Genomic DNA, 7,485 nt, shown 5'->3' with positions numbered 1-7,485 from the left:
TGTCAAAAGTTTGGGCACATTCCAAAACACTGCAAACTCCAAACAACCAAGCAAAAGAAGTCAATCCCTAATCAAAAACTGTTGGCTAAATCGATGAAACAAATTACAGTAGATAAGAAGAAAGAGGCCAAACTGGTTTGGGTTAAAGGACAAGAACAAACCAGAATCAAGTCTGATTGTGTAGACTACCTTGCATACAGAAAGAAGAAACCTATGGGTTGTAGACAGTGGATGTTCCAATCACATGATCAGTGACAAAAAGAAATTCATCAAGCTTGAAGATTGGAATGGAGGTTCAATAAGGTTTGGAGACTACTCTTCCATCAAGATAAAAGGAAAAGGTACTCTGAACATAGATGGTAAATTAAAGGCACATGATGTATATTATCTGGAAGGCTTAAAGAACAACTTTCTAAGTGTAAGTTAGATGTGTGATAAAGGATATAAATTCACCTTTGATTCTACCAGTTTTCAGAAAATAAAAGAGAGTATCGGTCAGATTGTAGCAGAAGGAAAAAGGACAGATGGAAATGTGTACAATATGAAGGAATCATTTGAGTCCCAATGCATAATGGGACAAGTGGATGAGACCTGACTATAGCACAGATTAGGACATATAAACTTTGACAATTTGGTCAAAGTAAGCAAGAAAGGCTATCTGAGACACATACTAGAGATCATCAAACCGGTAAGCACCTTTTGTGATGAATGTGTAAGAGGAAAGAAGACTAAGGTGACCTTTAAGATGAAAGAACATAACACTTCAAGGCCACTTGAACTTGTACATACTGATGTATGTGGTCCAACCAGGAACAAAGCTCTAGCCGGTGAGAGATATTTCATGCTCTTCATTGATGATTTCTCAAGGATGACATGGATCACTTTCTTGCATGACAGATCTCAAGCATATGAAAGGTTCAAGATCTTCCAAAAGATGGTTGAAAGGGAAATTGGATGCAAACTGAAATGCCTAAGATTAGACCAAGGAGGAGAGTGCACATCAAATGAATTTGAAGACTACTGTGAGAGACATGGAATCAATAGACAGTACTTAGCCCCAAGGACACCACGACAAAATGGTGTGGTAGAAAGGAAAAACAAGATAGCCAAGAAAATGGCAAGAACCATACTAAATGAGGCAAACATACAAGATATATATTGGAAGGAAGCAGTTCATACTATTGTATATACTTTGAATTGGGTTCAATTGAGAACAAACAGTAGGATGACACCTTATGAACTGTGGTATGACCAGAAGCCATCAGTCAAGTATTTCAAAGTGTTTGGGAGTAAATGCTTCATCAAAAGAGATCAGGATGGCTTGGGTAGCTTTGCTTCTAGGAGTGATGAAGGTATTTTCCTTGGTTACTCAACTCACAGTAAGGCCTACAAATGCTACAACAAAAGACTAAGAAGAGTCATTGTGAGTGTGCATGTCAGAGTGGATGAAGATTTGCAAAATGGGAGATATGCTCAAGTCAACCGGTATGATGATTTTGGTGATGAAGATGAAGTGCAATCTGACATTGGACCGGAAGAAGCATCCAACAAGTCCCCTAATCAGTATGTGCAGAAAAATCGACCAGAAGATCAGATTATAGGTAATAAGAATGATGGTATGCAGAATAGAAGAAGACTTGCCTGGACTAATGAACAGGTCAATTTATTCCTCATGACTGAGATGTAACCTAAAATATTCAATGCAGTCAGAAAAAGTGAAAAATGGATGGCTGCCATGGAAGAAGAGCTGCAATAAATTGAAAAGAACAATACTTGGGAATTAATTCCTAGACCGAAAGATAAGAATGTCATTGGCACAAAGTGGGTCTACCGGAATAAGATGAATGAAGAAGGTAAGATTGTTAGGCATAAGGCAAGGTTAGTGTGCAAAGTAGTACTCTCAGGTAGAGGTAATAGATTTCAAAGAAACAATTTCATTGGTTGCTAGACTTGAGGCCATTAGAATGTTTCTAGCCTTTTCAGCCTATAAGGGATACAAAGTCTATCAAATGGATGCAAAATCTACTTTCCTAAATGGAAATTTAGAAGAGGAAGTATACATGGAACAACAGAAAAGGCTTTGTACTACATGATGATGAAAAATTTGGGTGTTGGTTGAAGAAATCACTGTATGGTTTGAAGTAGGCTCCAAGAGCATGGTATTCAAGGTTAGATAAGTATCTAAAGGAGTGGGGATTTAAAAAAGGAAGTGCAGAAAATAATTTGTATGGAAACCACATGATTATCATGGTTGTATATGTGGATGACATAATTTTTGGAGGCAACAAGAACACACTGTGCAAAGACTTTGCTAATCAAATGCAGTCAGAGTTTGAGATGTCAATGCTTAGAGAGTTGACATATTTTCTTGGTTTGCAGATTTCACAACATGACAAGGGAATATTTATCTCTCAAACCAAGTATGCCAGAGATATGTTGAAGAGGTTTCAGATGGAAGGTAGAAAACCAGTAAGTACCACCATGGTGAATGGATGCAAGTTGAGCAAGAATGATGAGTCACCGATAGTGGATTAGACATTGAATACATCCATGATTGGTAGTTTGTTATATCTTACTGCTTCTAGACCAGATATAGTGCAGTTAGTGTGTATGGTGGCAAGATTTCAAGCAGGACCTAAACAATCACATATGAATGTAGTCAGAAGGATCTTTAGGTACGTCCAAGGAATACTCAATTATGGACTATAGTACCCTAAGAAAGGAGAATTCACCTTACAAGTCTACACTGATGTTGATTGGGTAGGATGAATTGATGACCAGAAGAGCACAAGTGGTGGTGCATTCTTCCTAGGTAACTGGTTGGTTTCATGACACAACAAGAAGCAGGATTCAATCTCCCTATCTACTGCAAAGACAAAATATATTGTTGTTGATGCATGTTGTTCTCAAGTGTTGTGGATGAAGCAAACCCTCAAGGATATTCAGGTATACATATCTAACCCTATTTCCATTTTGTGTGACAATTAAAGTGCAATTAACATATCAAAGAGCCCAGTTATACACTCAATGACAAAGCACATTGCCATCAAATACCATTTTCTCAAGGATAAGGTTGAAGAGAAAGAAGTTAAGGTGGAATATGTCCCTGCAGGTGAGAAAGTGGCTGACATCTTCACAAAACCTCTACCGGTAAGCACATTTGAGTATCTGAGACACAAGTTAGGATTTTTGTCACCAGCTTCATGCACTTAAATATGTATGAAGATCTCTGGTTTAGGGGGAGCTCGCGGACATATTTGTATCTCTTGAACCATATTTTGGCCACATGGAGAGTTCAAGTATCTGTGTACCAGCACTAGTTGAAAGCACAAAGGGGGAGAATACACAGTCTAAATGAGGTGACTGAACCAAACAAAGACATGACCTGGATGGAGAATTGCCCTGGCCCTTTGTCATTGTTGTCAAAGGGGGAGAATGAATAGGTTGCAGAAATGGAGTGTATTGACATCAATGCCAAAGGGGAATATTGTTGGCATTGTGTTGTCATTGATGTCAATCTATATGTATAACATGTCACCGGTATGGATGGTTACTGGTATACAAGGTGCATGTAAGATATAAGAAGGAGAGGTTACCAGTATAGATGTTCATCGGTAAGAATGATAAGAAAGAAAAGAGACAACAAAGGTGAGACTAGTATATTCAACCGATATGCAGGCAGAAGCATTATCTACCGATAAGAAAGCAAGGGAAAACAAAAGAAATATGAGCACCAGTATGCAAGGAGGTGTATAGTCAACCGGTAAGTATGTCAACCACAATGCATGTGGAGATTGATGTATAATAGTGGGAGACAGTTGATGACTACTGGCATGATGTTATCATGCATGTTTCTGGTATGTAGGAAAGAGTAGAGTCAATCGGTAATCAAGGCTACCGGTATGCAACAAGGTGTAAAAGGGATGAACTTTCATCATATGGATATGGACATAGTTACTCATTGTAGATATCTGTTGTGTGTTGGTAAGTTGGTGACTGGACCAATGTGTCTCAATCGATAGAATAGTGAAGTGCGAGAATAAAGGTTAAACAGCTAAAGCATCACTGGTAGGGTAAGATAATCGGTAGTGTAAGGGATACACTAGTTGCATGCATGGTTAGTGACTAAGTCTGAACCGACATAGTGAGCTAAGTTAGATGCCAACAGAGGACACGTGGATTCCAAGCAGCAAGTGAATAGTGCATCATCGAAGCAGTCGATGATTGGTAAGACATTTAATGCAGTCTGCATAAATCATGGGACAATGACAGAGGTTTGTGGCTCAAGGTATAATGATAGATTGATATTGAGATTGGTGATGTAAGGATCGATGAAGGACATTGAGTAGAAAAACAAATTTGATGAAGAGAAAATCCAGAGCATTTATTATCATTAACATAAAGCATGGTTGATAAACAGGTTGCAGGTTGCTAAATATAGAAAATGTGTCTTGGAAGGAATGGAAATGGTGGTGAAGCTTGACTTGTTGCAGGTTGTCAATCTTGGAGAGGAGATTTGATGTGATCTAATATGGTTCGTGGTAGATGAAAGAAACCCTAACCGCAGATAGTTTGAAACTCATTCTGGCGGGAAAGCTTATGTATAAATATGAAGATTTAAGATTAGATTTGTGATGTCAGTTGCTAGAGAGGTGTGTGCTTGAGTGAATAGAGTGTGGGTCAGACTGACAAGAGTGTTGCAACTGAGTATTTGAAGGAGAACCAGTAGCAAAGGTGTAACCGGTAAGAGGGTTTAGCAGAGGTTTAACCAGTAAGGTTAATGAAACCAATAAGCTACAAAAGAGTATAATAGTTGTGTGAACCTATGAACTGGCATGGGTGAAACACCAAGACAACAACAGAGAGTTAAGAAAATAAGGGTGAGTACTGATGGGGATAGGGCAAGGCACAAATAGAGCAGAGGTGAACTGATAGATTGATTTGATTACAGGTGTTACAAAACTCATTTGTAATAGTGTGCCTTGACTATAATAAGTTTTTATTTCATTGTATTTCATCAAGTTGGTGCTTGGTATAGGGGTTGGTTCTCCTTGGTTTAGTGCCCTCAATCAGTAGGGGTTGGTGCTCCTTAGGTTGGTTCCCTAAATTATGAGGGGTTGGTGCTCCTTGGGTTGGTGCCCTAAATATTTTTAATATAGTTGTTTTAATTGTGAGGTTGGATTGGAGCAATAGACTCTAGTAGCTTTTCTCACCGAGGTTTTTCTCACATAGGGTTTTCCTTGTATAACCGGTGTTATCTGGTGTGTCTTTTGTGCATGATTGACTGTTAGTGTTCTCATTGTTATTGGTCACACACACACACACACACACTACCTGAGTTTGTTTGAAATCATTGATTCATCCCCCCTCTAAGTGACATATTTTGTTCAACAATATATTGGTAGCAACCAATGTTTTGTGCCCTTTACTGATGATTTCAGCTGTAGAACATGGGCGTATTTTTTAAAACACAAATATAAAGCTTTTGATAAGTTTTTATTGTTAAAAGCCCAATCTGAAAAGGAGAGTGGGCATTGCATAAAGGTCCTAAGGTCATATCATGGAGGAGAGTATACCTCCAATGCTTTGTGAATTTTTTCAAGCAAAATGGGATCAAGAAGGAGCTAAAAACTACTTATACTCTACAAAAAAAATGGAGTGGTTGGGAGAAAGAATAGGACCATTATTGAGATGGCAAGGAGCATGCTCAAAGCAAAAGAATTACCAAATGAATATCGGAGAGAGGTTGTAGAAATAATAATATATTTTAGGGGCTTAGTCTAGGCGCAAGTGGATGGTTGAGTACCTTAGAGAGTTTGGGTGTGTGGCATATGCTCATGTGCTAAAGGAGAAGAGGCAAAAATTGGATGACAAAAGTGAGAAATGTATTTTCACGGGCTATAGTGTTGATTCCAAGGAATATAGATTGTTCAACCCCATCACCAAGAAGATTATCATTAATAGAGATGTTGAGTTCATGGAGAATGATTCATGGAGAATGATTCATGGGATGGCTCAGTGGATACCTCTTCATCCACCTCACAAAATGTTCCCATCAATGATGTTGAGTATGAAGATACACAATATACCATGATAGCTCCTGATAGCTCTTGACAACTCCCAATAGCTCCTGATGGAGATAGGAAGTCAAGCAAATTGTCATATAATTCTCATAATTTTGTTACAATGAGCCCTTGACAAATCTAGATAGCTATTGAAAGATCCTGACAACTCCAGATAGCTCCTAACAAAAATAGGTAGAAAGGCAAGCAACCAGAGACAGCCAGAGAATTGGCTCCTGAAAGATCCCAACAGTATAGATCAGATTCTGCACAATAGAGCAACAAAATTAGTGAGTTCAGACCCACTCTCGCCTCTCTAATGCCAAAGAAGACCAAGAGTCTAAGGGAGATCTACCAAGGTGGAAGGTATGTAGAAGATTTGATGAAAATGTGAACTTTGCATTATTTTCTCATAGTGATCTGATTTATTTTGAGGATGCTATTCAAGAGGACAAATGGTGTGAGGCCATGGATGAGGAAATAGATGCAATAGAGAGGAATAATACATGGGGGTTAATTGATTTTCCTCCCAATAAGAAACTTATTGGGTTTAAATGGGTCTATAAGACCAAAAATAATGTTGAAGGAAGAATAGAGTAGCGTAAGGCAAGATTGGTTATCAAGGGGTACAAACAATAGTTTGGGAGAGACTATGATGAGACATATGCCCCCATTGCAAAGATGGAGACCATGTGAGTGGTCATAGCTATTACAGCCTAGCACAAATGGAAGGTGTTTCAAATGGATGTGAAGTTTGCCTTTCTTAATGGATTGTTAAAACAAGAGGTTTATGTGGAGCAACCACCTAGTTATGAAGTTTTGGGTCATGAAGGCAAGGTATATAGTCTAGAAAAGGCTCTTTATGGGCTGAAGCAATCCCCACATGCATGATACAACAAGATTGATTCATATTTGATAAGCAATGGCTTTGGCAAAAGCGATGGTGAGCCCACTCTTTACATCAAGATAGTTAATGGTAAGATTTGTATTGTTGTCTTGTATGTTGATGATTTAGTTTTCACTGGGGATTATGATTTACTCATTGCTGATTTTAAAGAGGCCATTAAAAGAGAGTTTGAGATGACAGATTTAGGTCTCTTAAGGTATTTTATAGGCATAGAAGTAAAACAAATACATGATGGTATATTTATCTCTCGAGAAAAGTATGCTTGTGAGATATTGAAGATATTTAGAATGAATGGTAGCAAGCATGCACCAAAACCAACAATCATAGGTCTTATGTTGAGCAAGGAATATTGCAGCAGTAGTGTTGATCGAACTAAGTTTAAGAGTTTGGTTGGAAGCATGATGTATTTGACAACAACTAGGCCTGATATAATGCATGCAGTCAGTCTGATTTCCAAATTTATGGAGACTCCAAAGGATAGTCATTGGCAAGTAGGTAAGAGAATCCTGAGGGATA

Source organism: Cryptomeria japonica, chromosome 7 (genome assembly GCF_030272615.1).
Source record: "Cryptomeria japonica chromosome 7, Sugi_1.0, whole genome shotgun sequence".
Classification (NCBI taxonomy): Eukaryota; Viridiplantae; Streptophyta; class Pinopsida; order Cupressales; family Cupressaceae; genus Cryptomeria; species Cryptomeria japonica.
Note: the sequence above shows the minus strand (reverse complement) of the source record.